General features: G+C 43.1%; 1 long non-coding RNA gene across 1 annotated transcript; it reads left to right on the forward strand.

Annotated features, from left to right (window-relative positions):
- The first annotated feature begins 9987 nt into the window (after window positions 1-9987).
- Window positions 9988-20072, forward strand: LOC139037112 (uncharacterized). Its single transcript, XR_011489930.1, has 3 exons — window positions 9988-10194; window positions 18425-18595; window positions 19334-20072. It is a non-coding gene; the product is annotated as an uncharacterized lncRNA (long non-coding RNA).
- Window positions 20073-20207: the final 135 nt, after the last annotated feature.

Genomic DNA, 20207 nt, shown 5'->3' on the forward strand with positions numbered 1-20207 from the left:
CTGTGGTCTGAGGCACCTACTGGTTTTTGTTGCTGCCAGAGGTTGAGTAAGCATTAGTGGTCAGGGAGGAGGGTGCCACACCCCACCTGGCCCAGCCTATGGTTCCCTGCCCTCACCCTGGCAGGAATCTGTCTCCTAGGAGAAACCTTTGAACCCACCTGCCCTGGAGTCAGCTAAAGGAAGGAGGAAGGGAAGGACATTTGCCTCCTCAGGCAATACCTTATCTTCCAGATAGCTTTCTCTTTTTGCTTGAATCTTGTCCTCCACTTGACAGGTCAAGTGCTAAGTATAGGGCAATTCTGTCCTCCACATCTACCCAGTGACTTGGCTGCAGTAGCTGTCTCCCCTCTTCTTCCATGTCCACTGTTCCCCTCCTCAAATATACAGTAACAGCTCCTGTCCTGTGGAACTGCCCTTGGCAAGTTCACCAGTGGGCTCCACACTGCTGAATCCAATGGTCAATTCTCAGCCCTCATCTTGACCTCTCAGCAGCCTCAGACACAGTTGGTCCCTCCCTCCTCCTCGAAACCACTTGGCCTGTGGACACCACACTCACCTGGTTTCCCCCCTGCTCCTCTGGCTGTCCCTGGGTCTCCATGGTGGCTCTTATTCCTCACCAGGCTAAGTGTTTGAGGGCCCTCCTGTCCCCTCTGTCCCTGGATCCTCCCTCCTCTCTCCCGCAGAGACTTCACCCAGGCTCATGGCCTTGGAGTCTGTCTACAGGACTAACTTCCAAACAGCATCTCCAGCCTGACTTTCCCCTGGGCTCCAGACTTGACTATGTAGGTGGGTTCTTGATATCCTCCCTGGTAGTCTGCTCAGCATCTCCTTCACAGCCTGTCTAAGACTGAACTTGATCTTCCCTCTCCCACCCAGGCCAGCTTTTCCTCTGCTCTTTGACATCTCAGGAAAGGGGACTCCAGTGACCTGGTTACACAGGCCAAAACCTTAGCATCACTCTAGACTCTTTCTGTCCCTCTCCATTCACCTCTCTCAGTCGGTTCTCCTAAATCTCTTCCTTTAAATGTGCACTTTGAACTGAAATGTATCAAACATACAGGAAAAGACACAAATCCTAAGTATAGGAGTGATGCATTGTCCCAGAGTGAACGTACTGGTGTGATGTCCATTCTGATGGACAAATAGGACCTGACCAGCACCTGTGTCCTTGTCTGTCACTCTGCTCTTCCCCAAACCTCATACCAGCCTCGTCTGCTCTGAGATTTATAAGTGAGTCTCACAGAAAATATTCTTTTGAGACTGGTTCTTTGGCTAAAGATTATATTTCAAGAATCACCCAAATTGTGTATATTTGTAGTATGTTTTTTTTCATTGCTACATAAGACTTCACTGGGTGAATATATCATAATTCATCTGCTGGGGGACATGTAAGGTATTGCGTGAGTCTGGCTCTTGTCAACTGTACTGCTATGAGCATTCTTTTCTGTTTTTTCCAATTTTTTTTTTTTTTTTGAGAAAAGATTGACATACATCATTGTACAAGTTTAAGGTATACAGCATGATGGTTTGATTTAGATACATTGCGAATGATTACAATAGATTTCGTTAACATTCATTGTCTCACATAGTACAATAAAAGGAAAGAGAAAAAAATCTTTTGATGAGAATTTTGATCTACCGTCTTCACAGCTCTTTTACGTATCACACAGCAGGAGATGTGTTCTGTACCTGGCTTGTAGTGCACATTTATATACATTTGTGTTGAGTATGTGCCTGGAAATACAACAGCTGGGTCTTTTTGTATAAAGTCACATATCTCCCAAAGTGATTGTATAAATTTATACCCGCAAGCTTCACATGAGAATTCCAGTTGCTTCACATCCTCCTCAACATTTAATCCGTTGTAGTGAAGATGTGGGGACACTTTGTTGTGCTCACAGTGGCTTCCTCTGTGCCTAATGAGGTTGCCTAATGAGGCTGAGCATGTTTTAAAATGTTCACTGGCCCTTTGAATATCATTTTATCACAGGTTCACCCATGAGTCTTCCGTTGATTTAAATATCTCTTGCATGGGAAAGCTACACCCACAGCCAGCCTCTTTGATCACCTCTGATACCAGGGTTCTCACTGGCCTCTGTCTCTGTGTCCTTTCTCCCTCTCAACAGGCAGAGGGACTGCAGGGTCAAAGGGTATGTGACTGCACGAGCTGGGGAGGAGTAGTGCCAGGCTTTCCCCAAAACAGCAGCACCAGTTTACACCCCCGCCAGGAATGTATGTGAGATCATGTGGATGCTGGCCTCACGGTGTGGTCAGACTTACTATTGTTTGCTAGTGTTGGGTTGTTTGCCAGCTAGGGTTGGGATATTGGCATTTCCTTAATACGCATGTTGCACATGGCTTTAGTCATAGGAATTTCCTTTTCTTTGAAAAACTCATTCTTAATTTTCATCCATTCCTCTGCAGTGTTTTTTGTGCTTTTTCTTTAATGATAGAAACTAAATAAATGGAACGATTTATTTCATTTTCATGATTACAGGCATTACAGGGCAGGGTGAGTAAACAAGGGAAATAAAGCTTAACTCTTTTCTCCTCATCCCCCCATTCAACCAGATGCAGGATTTTGGCATTTTTATTATATACAGGTTGACTTAATTCATTGACTTAAGTTAAAAACTGGCAGCAGCAAATCTTTGTAATTTAGGATCTTCCTCCATAGTCTCTCCAAGAATTTGAATTCTTGAACTACACCATGAGCTCTGAAATGGTGTTCACCACAGCATTCATGAAGATTTCACATCTTAATATGAAATCTGATAACCCTTGTTAAGGTTGTTCAGTTGCTAAGTCTCGTCCAACTCTTTGCAAACCCACGGACTGCAGCACACTGGGCTTCCCTGTCCTTCACTATCTCCTGGAGTTTGCTCAAATCTGTGTCCATTGAGTGGTGATGCTATCTAACTATCTCATCCTCTGACCACCTCTTTTCCTCTTGCCTTCAATCTTTCCTAGCATCAAGGTCTTTTCCAATGAATCACTGTTTTCACATTTTCTCTATCTACCATGAAGTGATGGGACCATGAAGTGATTTGCTATGAAGTCATCGTTAACAAGATGGCAAAGTAAAAGGATGTGTGCTCATCTTCTCCTGTGTGTCAACTACAAATTGGCACCTGCCAAGAGCATTTGCTAGCTACTGAACAACAACAACAAAAGCATTTGCCATCTGGGTCTGTGGAGATTCAACCCTATGCTGCTGCAGCTGCTGACCTTCAATATCCACTGAGGGGAGTTCAGGGTGGAGAGTGAGGCACTCTGTGCTCTAGGGAAACTGATGGGGTAGATCTTTAAATCACTGGGTATTTTCAGGAACTGATTTCATGATCCCAATCCTTGCATCTCTTCATATTCAGAAAATCACTCAATCCCTTCTTGGTGAACATCAGCTCCTCATGACTAGCAGAGAACCTTTTGTAAAGTAAGCATTGGTTTGCATTGAACTCCCCCTTTACCAAAATCTTATATATTGATCTTCCCCCCTCCTTTGAAGCAGTCTCTCAGAGCTATCTGAAATGCTGTCTCCCAGACTGTAGTCCTCATTTTGCCCCAAGTGAAACTTAACAACTTACAACTCTCACATTGTGCATCCTTTTGGTTAACATGTGAGAACACCCAGAATGCAACTAGTTGCTGAACAACCATTGACAGGAGTTGGAACCCACCAAAATAAGATACCCCACATCCCAGGACCAAGGAGAAACTGCAATGAGACAGTAGGAGGGGCACAATCACGTCAAAATCAAATCCCATACCCACTGAGTGGGCAACCCATAAGCTGGAGAACAATACCAAAAAAACTTTTACACTGTTGCAAAAGTTCTAGGCCCCCATCAGACTTTCCAATCTGGGGATCCCGCAAAGGGACTGGAATCCCCAGGAAATCTGACTTTGAAGGACAGTGGGATTTGATTGCAGAACTTCCACAGGACTGGGGAAAACAGACTCTTGAAGGGTGCCAACAAATCCTTGTGCTTTCCAGGACCCAGGGGAAAGGAGCAGTGACCCCACAAGAGACGGAGTCAGACCTGCCTGTGAGTGTTAGAGGATCTCCTATGGAGGCATGGGTCAGCAGTGGCCTGCTGCTGGGATGGGGCACTGACAACAGCAGTCTTGGGAGGCACATGTTGGCATAAGTCCTTCTAAAGGTCACCTTTAGCCCTACCATAGAGCCTGTAGACTCCAGGACTGGGCAGCCTCAGGCCAAAAAACTAACAGGGAGGAAGCACAGCCCCACCCATCAGCAGAAAATTGAATTAAAGATTTACTGAGCACGGTCCTGCACATCAGAGCAAGACCCAGTTTTCCCCACAGCTAGTCCCTCCTATCAGGAAGCCTGCACAAGCCTCTTATCCTCATCAAGAAGAGGGTAGACAGAAAAAGCAAGAACTACAATTCCACAGCCTCCAGAAAGAAAACCACAATCACAGAAAGCTAACCAAAATGAACACATGGATCACAGCCTTGTGTAACTCAATGAAGCTATGAGCCACACCATGCACGGCCATCCAAGATAGACGGTTCATGGTGGAGAGTTCTGACCAAACATGGTCCACTGGAGAAGGGAATGGCAAACCACTTTAGTATTCTTGCCTTGAGAACCCCATTAACAGTATGAAAAGGCAAAAAGATGTGACACTGGAAGATGAGCCCCCACCCCACCCCCAGCCAGTAGGTGTCCAATATGCTACTGAGGAAGAGTGGAGAAATAGCTCCAGAAAGAATAAAAGAGGCTGGGCCAAAGTGGAAATGATGTTCAGTTGTGGATATGTCTGGTGGTGCCAGTAAAGTCTGATGCTGTAAAGAATAATATTGCACAGGAACCTGAAATGTTAGGTCAAGGTAAATCAAGGTAAATTCGACGTGGTCAAGCAGATGGCAAGAGTAAACACTGACATTTTAGGAATCAATGAACTAAAATGGATGGGAATGGGCAAATTTAATCCAGATTGCAACCACAATCCCAAATAATCCCATTATTCAGAACAATGAGTTCGTGCTGAGATGAAAAAACCAGAAATCTCAAAGCAAAGAGTGATGGCTCATCATCTTTTACAATTGAGAAAAAAATATTAAGGAGGAAAGGAAACTCCTCCCTCTTAAATTTGTCAAATCAATGCTATCTTCAGTTTTAATTGACGAGATCCAGAGTACTCAATTTCCTGATTTGAGGAGTCCACTTTCAAGGTCAAGAAGAGCTTTCAGGCTTCTCTTTGCCATGGCCCATGAACTCTCCAGTCCTTCAACAGGAATCTCCTTCTCCTTTATGCTTTCTGAACACACTGCTGGTAGTGCTTGAAGAGGTCAACAGACAGGTCTTTGGAGCCATCCCCCGTGAGAAGCTTCTCGGCAAAGCTGCAATGCTGGTAGTGCTTGAAGAGGTCAACAGACAGGTCTCTGGAGCCATCCCCCGTGAGAAGCTTCTCAGCAAAACTGTAACGGAAGCACTGTACTTGTGCCTCCCCTGCACTGTTCATGGCATCAGCTGTTTTTTGTGTTTTTTACCTAAATTTGAAATTTTTAATACACTCATGATACTAACCTTTGTTGGTTACACATGCTGTGAATCTCTTTCCTAATTTTTAGCTTGTGTTTTAAGGTGTCACTGGATGAACAAACCTTTTACATTTTAATATATTCCTATTTATCAGGCTTTTATTAAATAGTCATTGCTTGGTCTGATTCAGAAAATTTTTCTTGCCTATATTTACCATTAAGAATTTAAAGTTTGTTTTCATATGTAAGTCCTTTCTGGATGCTTATGTAGTATGAGTATGAGTTAGGTTCCAATTGTATCTTTAACATATGAGAACCATTCTGGGCAGTCCCTTTTGTTGAACATGTCTCTCTTCCCCAATGATGTAATGTGCCACCTCTGTCATACAACAGATTTCTACACATATGTGGCCTGTGTCAGGACTCTTATTAACTTTTATTGGTCTATTTGTCTATATCTGCTGGTGCCACACCATCTTAATTATTTATGTAGTTCCTATATCTGGGAGGGCAAGTCTGCTGGCTCTTATATCTTAAAAGTGTCCATGCTATAATTCAATCCTACTCTTCCATATACATTTTGAAATCATCTCAACAGTTTTCAAAAATTCTCTCTTGGATGTTGGAATTCATAAAATGTTGAATCACAGTTCATTTTGAGGAAACACACGTGAATAAAAATGAAAGAAAAAATAAATTAATTCGCAAGTCATGCTATCTGGGCTTCCCAGGTAGCTCAGTGGTAAAGAATCTGCCTGCCAACACAGGAGACCTGGGTTTGACCCGTGGGTCGGGAAGATCCCCCAGAGGGGGTAATGGCAATCCACTCCAGTATTCTTGCCTAGAAAATCCCATGGACAGAGGGGCCTCGTGGGCCACAGTCCGTGGGGTCACAAAGAGTCAGACACAACTTAGGGGACACATGTCACAATATCTAGCAAAAGAACAACAAAGAAACCACAGGAAGAAAATAATAATGATAAAGGTAGAAATAAATGAGAGGTTTGGAAAAAAACAGCTCTAATGAATAAATTAAATTTTTAGTTTTCTAAAAAAAGAATGAAAGAAACATACTACTAGCTAATGTAATCAAGAATAAAAGGGCCAAATCACAGATACACAAAGTAAGAAAGAAAGCACAGTGGAGATATAATTGAAATAGAAGAAATTTTAAAAATCAAAAGAAGGAGTTCCCTAGTGTCCTAATGCTTAGGATTCAATGTTATCACTGCCGTGACCCAAGTTCAATGCCTGGTCAGGGAATTGAGATCTCACAAGCTGTGTCAAGTGCCAAAAAATAAATAAAGAAAATCAATAAAAATCAAAAGAAACTACTTTGCAAACTTTAATGCAAAAACATTTGCATGTTTAGATAAAATTGACTGTTTCCTAAGGAAATACAATTTACCAAACAAGCCAATTAATGATAGAAAACTTAAGCAGATGAATTTCCAAAGAAGAAACAGAGAACATTACCAAGGAATTTCCCCCTCCTACACACACACACAACAAAAAATCAGCTCCAGAAAGTTTCATAGAAGTTAACCAAATCTGTAAAGATAGAGACCTCTGATGCACCATCAACTGCAATGCTTTTAAAATGAAGAAAAACTTCCAATTTCTTTCTTCTTTAGCAAGTATTATATTGATATTTAAACTCAATATTGTAGAAAAGAGCATGAAAAAGAGAACTATAGACTGAATTACTTATGAATATTAAAGCAAACTATTTGAATAAAATGGGTTTCCCAGGTGGCTCAGTGGTAAAGAACCTGCCTGCCAATTCAAGAGATACAGGAGACAAGGGTTTGATCCCTGGGTTGGGAAGATCCCCTGGAGAAGGAAATGGTAACCAACTCCCGTATTCTTGCCTGGAAAATAGAAATATTACACTCAAAAATATTAGGAAACAATTCAACGTCTCGTCACCATATACCATGAACTGGTAGGATGAGGGAAACCATTAATATAGTACATCAGATTAACAGATTTAGGAAGATAATTATATGGTTATTTCCATAGATGTTGAAAAAGCTCCTGATCAAAACTCACCACACAGTGAAATTTATGACTGATTTCTTAATATGTTAAAATATATACACTTTGTTCCTAAAGCTAGAATCTAACTTAACATAGAAACACTAAGGGTATTTCCGTAAGATCAGCAATAAACCAAAGAGGCCCTCAACACTGTACTGGAGGCATTAAGAAAAAAGTAAGAGAAATCAGTAAGAGGCCTAAGAATGGGGGAGAAAAGGAGTCAACCTATCCCTTGAAGGTGGTATGATTATGTATCTGGAAAGCCTGCAAAGTATTTTGCATTTGTCTTCATTGTTATCATTTCTGATGTTGCTCATTTCTTGCTATAAATCCAGGTTTTTTTTCTGGTATCATATATCTTCTGCCTGAAAAACTTCCTTTAATGTTTCTTATAGCACAAGACAACTGGGAATTAATTCTCTTGGCTTCTGTTTGTCCAAAAGCATCTGTATTTTTGCCTAAATTTTTGAAAGATATTTTTACTGGTATACCTTTTTGAGTTGACCATATTTTTTCTTTCAGGTCCTTAAAGAAGCAATTCTTATCCTTGTTCCTCTGAATGTAATGTATCTTTTTCTCTGACTGCCTTCAACATTTTCACTTTAGCTTTGGTTTCCAGCAATTTTAACATAACGCATCTAGATTAAGAAAAGAAAATCCTGTTGAGAGTTTCTGTGTTCTTGGATCTATGATTTCATCTCTTTCATTATTTTTGGGACATTTTCAGCCTACCTCTTTGAATACTTCTGCTCTATTATCTCTTCTGGGGTTTCAGCTACATGGGTATTAGACTGTTCAATATTGTATTGCAACTCTTTAGAGCTCTGTTGTTTGTTTTTACTCCTTTTTCTCTTTGTGTTTCAGTCTAGGTAATTTTTATTGACCTATCATCAATATCTGTAATCATTTCTTTGGATATCTTGTGTCTACTGATGAGCACAGAGCTCTTCATCTCTTTTTGTTTGTTTGTTTAAATAATTTTAGTATTTCCACTTGACTCTTTCTTATTATTTCCAATTTTCTGTTCATTTTAACACTAGGTCCTCAGTACAGCCGTCTGCCTATCTTTGAGATATGTGCTTCCTTGTTCCTGCATTCTTCTATGTTTCTTATTATCTACTAACACCCTTCTGGGTCTCATGGGTTGGCTGCATAGATCCTTCCAGGCAACCCTCTCCATCCTGCCATTCCCCCAGGCTCCAGTGGTAGCTCCTCCCCTTGCCCTTTTGTAAGGAGCAAGACCTCCCTGATCTGGCTACAAAGTAAACACTCAAATATTTATTGGATCAATTAATTAAAGTATCTGGAACATAAGGTGTTGAGAGAACACAGGATGATAAGCATGGAATTAGGAATTCAATTATAACTCATTGGTAAAAGACCTTGACTTCCTCTGAGCTCCCAGAAAGCAGGCAGAACTGCCCAACTAGAAATAACCAAATGGACCTGAGTCCAAACTCAAGTGCAGGAGGTGGGCACTGTGCAGAAGACTTTATCAGCTGCTGGGTGCTGGGCCCCCATGCCTGTGGGCAAGGTCCTGTCTGCTCTGCCATCCAGGTGGCCTCCTAACTTTAGCAAAAGAAGAAAACCCTCCTTGACAGTTCACCCTAAGAGCCCAGGATTTCTGTCTTTGCTGCTGGCTTTATACTGGGGACTAAAGGAAGATGGTGATCCCTACTCTGATTCTCATTTTACAGGTGATCTTGAGGAAGCACCCACCCTTTCTGGACCTGTTTCTACCTCTATAGAACAGATGAGGTTAGAGCTATAAAGGAAAGTACTCAGATTAAGGGCCTACAGGACTATGAGCTGTTCTTTGTATTAACACTTTTTAAAGAGCCAACATTTTTGACTGTCTACTAAGAAACAGGCGATCTATGTGCACTATTCCATTCAGTTCTCAAAGCAACCCTATGAGGTAGGTGCTACTGGTATCACTAATTTACACACATAAAAACTGGCATCTCACATTATTCTCACCTCTCCAATATAAATGCTGGTCCCATCACAGCTCTGAGAGGTGCAGTGATCTATCTAAGGTCTCTCAATTCACAGACGACAGGAGTTGGGCTCGGTTGGGGTCTTCCTGACTCCAGAGCCTTCTTTCCCCTTCTTCACACTCTCCATTCCATGCTTACGACTGGTTTCCTTTCTTGAACAGTCCATAAAATCTTCGAAGCTCAGTAATCCTGTGTCCCCAGTATGAGAGACAGACCGAGAGGATAGAAATGTTTTGATTAAAAAACTGAAAAAAGGGAGAAGGCCTGCACATCCAGCGGAGCGGCCAAAGCGGTGTACACTACACCGCTACTCCAAGGCGGGCGGCTGGCTGGTCCGCTCCGCCCCCACCGCACTGCGGGCGGGGGTCGCGCAGGCTCGGCGGCGGAACTGCGCCTGCGCAGTGAGCGCGGACGCCCTCCCGCCTTCCCACGCCGGGCGACATCTGCCCGCGCTTCTTTGGCTTCGGGTAGAGTGGAGGTGGACTTTCTCCTCAACCACGTGGGCAGCGGAAAGCAGCCGAGCGCAAGACGGACAATGGGAAGAAGTATATCAATACTTCCTCGTCTACGACTGGAAGACGTTGTCCAGGAGGGTGAGCCCGGCGCTCAAGAACCGCAACAATCTGGCTGCTGGAACCCCATGGTGAGGCATCAGGGTCGAGTTCCAACAGCAGATCGAGGAGTGCGGGACCCGCGCCCACCCGCATCCCCCCTGCCCCTGACTATCTCCCCCACCCCTGCCCCCGACTGTCCCTTCCACCGTTGACTTTCCCCCACCCCCAGTCCCACCGCTGTCTCTGATCCCACCTCCTGCCCCCAACCCTATGCCTAACCTTGCCCTCGACCCCTAGCCTCAAACCCTGACCCCGAGCCCCTGACCCTCGACTCTTCCTTCCACCCCAAACTGTCCCTCCACCTCTTGCTTTCTCCTTTTCTGTTTTTTGTTTTAACTTCAGAAGTACCTGAGTCTTAAAAAGCACAAAAGTCCAAATAGAATTTGGACAGCTCCCAAATCTTATGTATTGTTTCTGCCTTTTAATGTCTAGTTGTTAATTACTAACAATCCTGTTTGAAAACTTGTTAGAACCTTGAGAATATGACCATTTAGTTTGGGCCTTAGGAGCATCATTTCTTTAAGGAGAAGATGATTCTGCTCTCTTACCCCTGGCCCTATTCCCACTTTTATTGCCCCACCTCTTGCCCCCTATCCCTATCCCCGCCCCTCTCCCAGGCCAGCGGCCTGATTGAGGGCCAGGGCCTGAGCTCTGCACTCCTGCCCAGCCTTTGGTGCTCCTGGGTCCACCCGCAGGTTGTAGCCACCACGTGGAATCCTGTGGTCCATCCACCCTTTTCCAGTATCTGTGGTCCACTTGCCTCTCACATCCCACCTTCACTTCGAGCTGTTTGAGAAAGCAGCCCTTCAGGGCTCCTTCCTCAGCCCGTCTCTCCAACCAGCCTGTATTCCTAAAACTTCTGGATTAGAACATCATCTTAAGTAGAATCATCTTCTCCTTAAAGAAATGATGCTCCTAAGGCCCAAATTAAATGATCAAATTCTCAAGGTTCTAACAAGTCTTCAAACAGGATTGTTGGTAATTAACAACTAGACAATAAAAGGCAGAAACAATACAGAAGATTTGGGAGCTGTCCAAATTCTATTTGGATTCTTGTGCTTTTTAAGACTCTCGGGTGCTTCTGAAATTAAAACAAACAGAAAAGGAGAAAGCAAGTAAAGAGGAAGCGAGGAGAGTTTGGGATGGAAGAGAGCCAGCCAGTACCAGCCCTGGGGAGGCGCTCCCTCTGGTGGCGATTCTTTGGAGTTGCAGGCGGGGTGGACTTCCTTTGTAGCCCAGGGCTGGCGAGGGTTGGAGAGGAGCCTGAGTAATAGGCAGAGCTGTTGAGGAGAGCTTGCTCACAGAGATGGCTAAGTCGTCTATTTCTGCTAGGTGTGGCTGCAGAGCGGCTAAATCTGTCCCTTTTCCAGCTTTGTCAGCATGGGGAATTCTAAGCCTTCCTAGGGCTGTGTCCCCTGTGGAGCCCCTCCTGTGTGTCTGGTGCTTTGAAGCATGGACCTAGGAGGAGGAATTACTCGCGCTTTGCAGAGGAAGAAACAAACTCAGAGGGATTAAACAGATTTCTCCAGATCATCACAATAATATAACCTTTTTGTTTGTTTTTGTTTGTTTTTATTGAAATATTGTCGATTTACAATACTGTGTTTCAGGAATACAGTGCAAACTAATTCAGTTATACACATGTATATATACTCTTTTCCAGATTCTTTTCCATTATAGGTTATTACAAAATATTGAATATAGTTCCCTGTGCTATACAGTAAGACCTTGTTGTTTATCTGTTTTATTTATAGTAGTGTGTATATGTCACTCCCAAGCTCCTAATTTATCCCTGCCTCTGTTTTCCACTTTGGTAACCATAAATTTGCTTTCTATATCTGTGAGTCTATTTCTGTTTTACAAATAAGTTCATTTGTATCTTTTTTAAGATTCCACATGTAAGTGATATCATATGATACTTGTCTTTCTCTAACTTACTTCACTTAGTATGATAATCTCTAGGTCCATCCATGCTGCTGCAAATGGCATTATTTCACTCTTTTTATGGCTGAGTGTAATATTCTATTGTGTATATATATATATATATATATATACCACAACTTCTTTATCCATTCATCTGCTAATGTACACTTAGGTTACTTCCATTCTTGGCTGTTGAGAATAGTACTGCTATGAATACTGGGATGCATGTTATCTTTTCAAATTAGAGTTTTCATCTTTTTAGAATACACACCCAAGAGTGGGATTCCTGGATCATATAATAACTCTATTTTTTGGTTTTTAAGGAACCTCAATACTGTTCTCCATAGTGGCTACACCATTTTACATTCTAACAGTATAGGAGGGTTCTCTTTTCTCCACACCATCTCTAGCATTTATTATTTGCAGACTTTCTGATGATGGCCATTCTGACTGGTGTGAGGTGATACCTCATGGTTTTGATTTGCATTTCTCTAATAATTAGAGATATTCAGCATCTTTTTGTGTGTCTGTTGGTCATCTGGATGTCTTCTTTGGAGAAATGTCTATTTAGGTCTTCTGCCCATGTTTTGATTGAGTTGTTTGTGTTTTTTATATTGAGCTGTATGAACTATTTATATATTATATATTATTTATATTATTATTTATATTATATATCAATTTTGGAAATTAAGCTCTTATCAATTACCTCATTGCAAATATTGCCCCCCTATTCTGTAGGATGTCTTTTCATTTTGTTTATGGTTTTCTTTGCTATGCAAAGGCTTATAAGCTTGATTAGATCTCATTAGTTTATTTTTGCTTTTATTTCTGTTGTCTTGGGAGATTGACCTAGGAAAACATTGCTACAGTTTACATTGGAGAATGTTTTGCCTATGTTCTCTTCTAGGAGTTTTATGGTGTCCTGTCTTATATCTAAGTCTTTAAGCCATTTTGAGCTTATTTTCGTGTATGATATGAGGGAGTGTTCTAACTTCATTGATTAACACACAGCTGTCCATCTTTCTCACCACTGTTTGCTGAAGATATTGCCTTTTCACCCTTGTATATTCTTGGCTCCTTTGTCAAAGAAATTAACCACATGTGTGTGGGTTTCTTTCTGGGTTCTCTAATCTGTCCATGATCCATGTCTGCTTTTGTGCCAATACCATGCTGTTTTGATTACTGTAGCTTTGTAGTGTTGTCTGAAGTTAAGACCGCCATTTTGAATCCACCTATGTCCTGGCCATCTTCTTCTTTCCTTCACACACTCTCCCTTGGTGATGTTCCTCATGACATGGTTTTATTACCCATCCATGTGTGATGACTTCCACATTTATAAATACATGCTTTACCTGTCCTCCAGACTGTCAACTTAATATCTGTACTTGGCTATTTCAAAAGCATCTCACAGCTAACATGTTCAAGGATGTACTCTTGGTTCTCTTTTTCACTCTCACTCCCAATATTCCTTAACCTCTTCCAGTCTACTCCTTCACAGAAAATGTCACCATCATCTATCCAGTAGTTTGAGGCAGAAATCCAGGAGACATTCTAAATTCCTCCCTTATTAACACTCCCTTTACCCTCAACCAATCAGTAACATCTGTCATTTCTAGATCTGGAATACATCTTGAATGCCTCCATGTCTTCCCATCTCCCTTCTCCTCCATCTGCAGGGACTACCACAACAGCCTCTGTACTCAGGGTCCTACTTCTCTTACTGACTTATTCACTCAACAGATAGTTGTCAAACGAGCACGTCCCATTTGTCAAGCACCGTTCTGGATACTGGGAACACAGCAGGAGCAAGACTTATCCACTGGCTTCTTGTCATGTGTTCTTCGGTGTTATCATTGTGTTATAACTGGTTTTTTTTTTCAAATTATGCAACTTGCTTGCTTAACAGTTATACAGTGATTTCCAAACTCTTCATCTTGGCCCACAAGCACAGAAGTGATCTGGCCTCTCTGGTAGTTTCTCCTGCCAACCTTCTCCTCTTCTCTACCCATGTTCATGTGCTTTAGCCACACTGCCCTCCTTTCATCCTTCCAGTTCCTTATCTGTGTCACACTCCCTCCCACCTCAGGGCCTTTGCTCAAGCTGTCCTCTCTGCCTGGAGTGTTAATTGCTATTTCCTTCTTCTTTAGGTCTTGATGTAAATGACACCTTTGAACACCCTGTTATTCCCTCTCCTTCCATCCTGGACATTTCTTCCATAGCCTTTATCTCCCTGGGTGGTATTAAAATCAATCATTTTTACTTTTATCTACTACATAGACTGTAAACCCCTGTAGGGCAAGAATCATGATTATATAATTCACCAGTCTATATCCAGCAGCTAGAAGGTACATTTATTAAATTAAAAAATGTAGGACTGAGGCTTTCTCCTTCTCACTTTCACCTGTCCCAGAGCAGAAGGAAGCACCTCCTCCTCTGTGGCATTTTCCCCTTCAGGCTAAACACCCAACACAGTAGCCTGCTCTATGCAGCACTGCCTAAACTATGTTCAATGAAGCCTTGCTATCGCAGAAAAGTTTCATGATGAGTTACATTTGGAGAGTTATAGTACTGTCCATACTTACAGCATGCTGAGGTCCTGTTATAAAGAGCTTGTTTAGCTCTGTTCAGTTCCTCTGCTCCCTACCTACCTTGTTTGCCTCAATATTGCAGTACAACTTAATCAGAAATGGCAATTTCTGAGCTCAAGGACAATGGCCAGATTCCATACAGAATCGCTGCAGAGTCAGCCTGGAGTAGAAGCTGAAAGCCTGGACCTTGGGCCAGACAGGCTTCCAGGGCCTGAGTGTGCTCTCCATACCCTGGGGGTGATGAGTGTACTGGGCACCTGTGGTAGGCTGAATAATGATCCCCAAAGATGACCACATCCTAACCCCCAGAGACATGAATGCTACATTACATAGCAGAAGGGACATGGCATACATGATTAAAGAAGTTTGCTGTTATCCTGGATCATGCATTATTCATGGGCCCGATACAATCACAACTATCCTCAGAAGAAAGATGCAGGTGGGTGAGAATCATGGGAGAAGGCGGTGTGATGATGGAAGCAGAGGCTGGAGTGATGAACCTTAAATATGAAGGAAAGGGCTACAAGCCAAAGAATACAGAAGCTGAAAAAAGCAAGATAACAGCTTCTTGCGTCAGTGCCTCCAGGAGAAGTCAGCCTTGCTGATACCCTGACTTTAGCCTAGTGAGACTGATTTCAGACTTCTGACTTCTAGAAGTGTAAAAGAATAGCTTTGTATTATTTTATGAGGGAGGGATGATATAGGAGAATGGCATTGAAACATGTAAATTATCATATGTGAAATGAATCGCCAGTCCAGGTTCAATCATGATACAGGATGCTCAGGGCTGGTGCACTGGGATGGCCTAGAGGGATGGGATGGGGAAGGAGGTGGGAGGGGGGTTCAGGATGGGGAACACATGTACACCCATGGTGGATTCAAGTCAATGTATGGCAAAACCAATACAATGTGTAAAGTAAAATAAATAAATTAATTTTTTAAAAAAAGAAAAAAAAGATCTGGAAATACATATACTATAGTATTAATAAAATAAATAAATAAATTTGTGGTAATTGTGATGGGAAGCTAATGTAGCACCTTGAAGAGGTTCAGTAAGTCTTAATTTGGAAATTTTTCCTTTTCTCTTGCAATCCCAAATGACCATGGCAAAACCCTTAGCCCGTAATCTGTGCACCATGAGCTAGCCTGCTCTTTTCTCTGCCCAGAGGGACTTGCTCTCATGGGTAGCCAGCCCAACCTCCCGGGCCCAATTCAACACCTCCTCCATCACACGGTCTGCTATGACCCCACCACACCCACCAGATAGAGTAGAGTCCACAGCATTGACAGTGGGGAGCCCTGTCCACCTTGCAGCACAGTTGCCCTCGTTCATATCTCTTTATCCACCAGACTGTGAACATCAGAGGAGGTTTCATAGACAGACTGAATGAATGGTGTTATAAGGTGAAAGCCCAAGGTTCTAGAAGAGGGCTTTGCTCTCTGGTTCCACAGTGAAATAAACATGCTCTGTCTATCCTGAGTGGATGCCCTCATCTGTGTCCTCACCTTGGGCCCACCTTGTGAAGCCAGTACATCACTTTGCATCCTGGATGGTTTCCTTTGGACATCGCACAAGCCCCTCAAGCCTACTGGGTTTGCATGATGCAGACTGACACCGCATGTAACAAACATTGCTCCGCTGTATCCCCTGATGCCATCAGGTCATCAGCACCACCATGTACCCCTCCCCCACCCCCAGTCCGGGCCTCTTCCTTCTCTCACTTCCCGTATCTAATTTACAAAGTCCTGCCATTTCTACCATATGTTCATCTCTCAAACCCATCTTCCTCTCTCCATCTCCACTGCCCCTTTCTGGAGGCCAGACGACCATCACCTTTTCACTGGACCCTGCTTCAGCCTCCTTCATGGTTTTTCTCCTCCAACCAGCCCCTTCTTCACACAGCAGCAGCCAGAAAGAGCTGCTAAAACCCGCATCTGAGCGTTTTGCTCTCCTCGCCCAGACAGAGCAGATGACAGATGGATGTTTCAGTCTCCTATGTGTGGCCAATCAGCCGCCTTGCTCCTTGTCCTGCTCCAGTGTTTCCTAGGAGACCACAACTGCTGACGGCAGATGGCCCCCAGCTACGTCCCTGTCTACTAAATTATGATACCCAGTTCTGCAAGGAAATCAGCAACAGCTTCCTCTGTGGCCACCATTATGACTCAAAGGGACCCAGCCCTGCAAGGCTAGCAGAGGCCTCCTAAGGCCTTCATAGGCTGGCAAGCATAATAAACTCGTTGTGCCAAGCATTATATAACTGGCTCCTGCATCAAATACCATTTTCCGCAATACAAGTTTTGAAAAGGATTTTTATAATTCTGAGTTTTGTGAGGAGTAAACTATTCACTTTGTTTTGTAACTTAACTTTATTCTAACTAAGTTAAGAATTAGTTTGGGATGCCTGTGACTAGTTGGCATCATACTGCATTTGTAGACATTTGAACATTTATTAATTTTGATATTGCTATCTGCTCATGTTTTAGAGTCAATATAATTTTCTTCTGGGGGCTTAACTATTTGTGTAAGATCTTGGAAAGCTTGTGGGCCCCAAGCTATGAGGCTATGAGGTTATTAAAATGTTTCTGGGTTTTTGCAGAGGCCTGGCTCCCCCAAGAGCTTAGGGCTGAACTAATACCAGAGCCAGGTGGTTCCTGGCATGCACTGTGCCTGGGGATAAGGAAACGGGGAAAGAGGCTTGGGGTAGGGGGCGATCATGGAAATTCTGAACATGCCCTCCCACCTTCATCTTGCGCCTTCCTGCTTCCCACGCCCCCTCCCCACATGTGGCTGGCTCAGACCTAGCTCTCTAGAACTTTGGCTCCTCCAGGAACTTAGGCTGTGAGCTCAGTGAAGAGAGATCATAGATGTTGGCTGTCCCATATCTCAATCTCTTTTCCAATACTCCATTTATAAGACCCCATGTCCCCAGCATTCCAGCCTCACAGAGCTGTATAATGGAAAGAGTGGAGACTTTGGGGTCAGAAAGGCCTGGACTGGCATGCTGGCTAGGCCTTGAATTAGTTCGATAATTTGGGGCAAGTCATTTCCCTTCTCTGAGACCTGATTTCCTCATTTTCAAGATGAATTGGATAATGCTAACTCATGGCTATGGTAAGGATCAAACATGAAGCCGCTGGCACAGTGCTTGGCAGACTGTAGGCGCATAGTAAAGAGTAGTATCTTTCCCTCCAGCCATTTCTGAACCCACAGTCTCACCAGTCACTGAATGTGGTTCTCATGTCCTGGTTTCCTGCCCTTTTTAGGTGATCGTTGCCACTAAGTTGCCTGTGAGAATGCCAAGCCTATGTGAGGAAGAAAATGAGAGGTCTGTTTGCCACATAGCTGATAGGTACTGGGCATAGTGGTGGATGCTTTAAGCAGGTGATACTATCACCCTTCAAGGACTGCTAGAGAGAAATAGTTATCTTTTTCCAACAGGCTCTGCTCCACTTCCCCACCCTCAGTATCCCTGGTGCTCCACCACTCTACAGAGGTGCAGAAGGCAAAATGTGGGTCCTCTTGGTGAAGTTATAAGCCATAGTCTCCTGTATTCATCAAGAGAAAATTGATTATAACTAAAACTGGTTCCCCTGACCATTGAACTCAACCCTACTATTTAAGCCCAGCAGGAAGGCATATCTTTTAAAATAGAAAAAAATATAATCACTTAATTTCAGTGCTCATCATAAAAGATTTTGAGTCAGCAAACCAACTTAATGGACTGTAGCTAATGCATTTTCCTTACAGAAAGCAGATGGCCTGTGTCCAGCTTCCACCAGAATTACAGTCATCCTGCAAAAGATGGCAACACAAACTTGACCCAGCCTTCTGTTGTGCACCAAAACTTCTTGCAGCTTTCTTCTAACAAGGGGCAATGCCTCCAGAAATCCAAGTCAAAGACTACTCGACAAGCAAGAGGTAAGCTCTCTAAACTGTCTTCTAGTTACCATCACCACCATCTTCATTTCATCACCACTACCATTTTTACCACCACCCCATCATTACCATCACCATCATCATCATCACCACCACCACTGCTTCAGGAACATCACTACCACCATTACCACTATCACTACCACCATTACTACCATTACCATTACCACTGTCATCACCATCAGCCAACTACCATCATCAATACCACCACTGTCACCACCAACCAACCACCATCATCCCTACCACCACCATTACCACCACCATCACCATTATCCACCCATCATCATGAGCATCTACTGTGTATCGGGCAGGATACACCACACAACATTGCTATGAGGTTAGCACTGTTACCCCTATTTTCCAGAGAGAAAACTGAAGCTCAGAGAAGATAAATCATTTCTCCAATCTTACCCAGCTGATAAGGGCTAGGATTCAAAGTGTGGTTACTCTAAAGCCCAGATTTGTTTGTTTGTTTTACTGTGATACAATGTCTCTCCTGTTTCTCCTTTTATCACCATGAACTGCCTCTCCCTTTGCTTATCAGCTCTCGTAAGCTCCTCCTTTCCAGTGCTCCCTCATTTCTGGCATACCCTCAAGATTAAATTCTGTATTTTATCTGTATGTTTTTGACTACGCTCTGTATTATGCTCTTGTAGCTACCTCATAGCAGTGCTTAATACAGTCTGTTATTACTTATGTCCACTATTCTCCCATCTGTTTCAGACTTCTACTCTTTGAGGATGGAGACTGCCTATTGGTCAGTGTAACCCAGGTGCCCAGGGCTTGGCTCATGGTTAGCTCATAGTTTATTCAGAAGTTTGTAGACTGAATCCATGAATGAATATATCCATGTATGGACAGATGGATGAAGAGACAGATGGATTAATGGATGAGTGGAGAGATGATTAAGTGCATTAACAGATGGTTAAGGGTAACTCTCAAGTCAGCATTTCAGTTTACTCGATTCTTACATCTCCAGACGCCTACTAGGACTTTCCACTTGGCTCTTTTGCTGTCATCTCAACCTGTACAAACCTGAGCGCTACCCTAGGTGATTTCTTATCTCTTTTCTGACAATGGTGCTCCTTTCACCGGTCTTCTGTTTAGTTCATTCAGTCAGCAGTGTTTTTTGCTCATTTGTTTGACTACCTGCTGTGTGCCAGAGTTGTAGACAATGGAGACAGAGTCCCTAAGACAGGCAACTTTCCAAGGGACTCAAAGAAGTTCCCAGTCCACAGTAGGGTGGAAGGTGATGTAGCAAACAGTCAGCAAGTAAGAAGTTAGCAAGATGATAACGGAGCGTAATGAGTGATACCTTAAGGAAATAAAGAGAATGATGAGATAGAAAGAAAGGACCTCACAGCAGATAAGCTGGTGGGGAGGGGGGCTTGTTTGATATGTGATATTAAGTAAGACCTGAAGGATGAGAATAAGCCATTGAATATAAGAGCAAAAAGAAGAACATTCCAGGCAGAGAAACCCGCAAATGAAAGGGCTGTAGGACTGCAAAGAGCCTGGTGTGTTTCAGGTTCAAAAAGGGGACCAGTGAGGCTGGAGTGCTGTGAACAGCAGGTGAATGTATCAGAGGAGGGTGTTA

This window comes from Odocoileus virginianus, chromosome 10, assembly GCF_023699985.2.
Source record: "Odocoileus virginianus isolate 20LAN1187 ecotype Illinois chromosome 10, Ovbor_1.2, whole genome shotgun sequence".
NCBI lineage: Eukaryota > Metazoa > Chordata > Mammalia > Artiodactyla > Cervidae > Odocoileus > Odocoileus virginianus.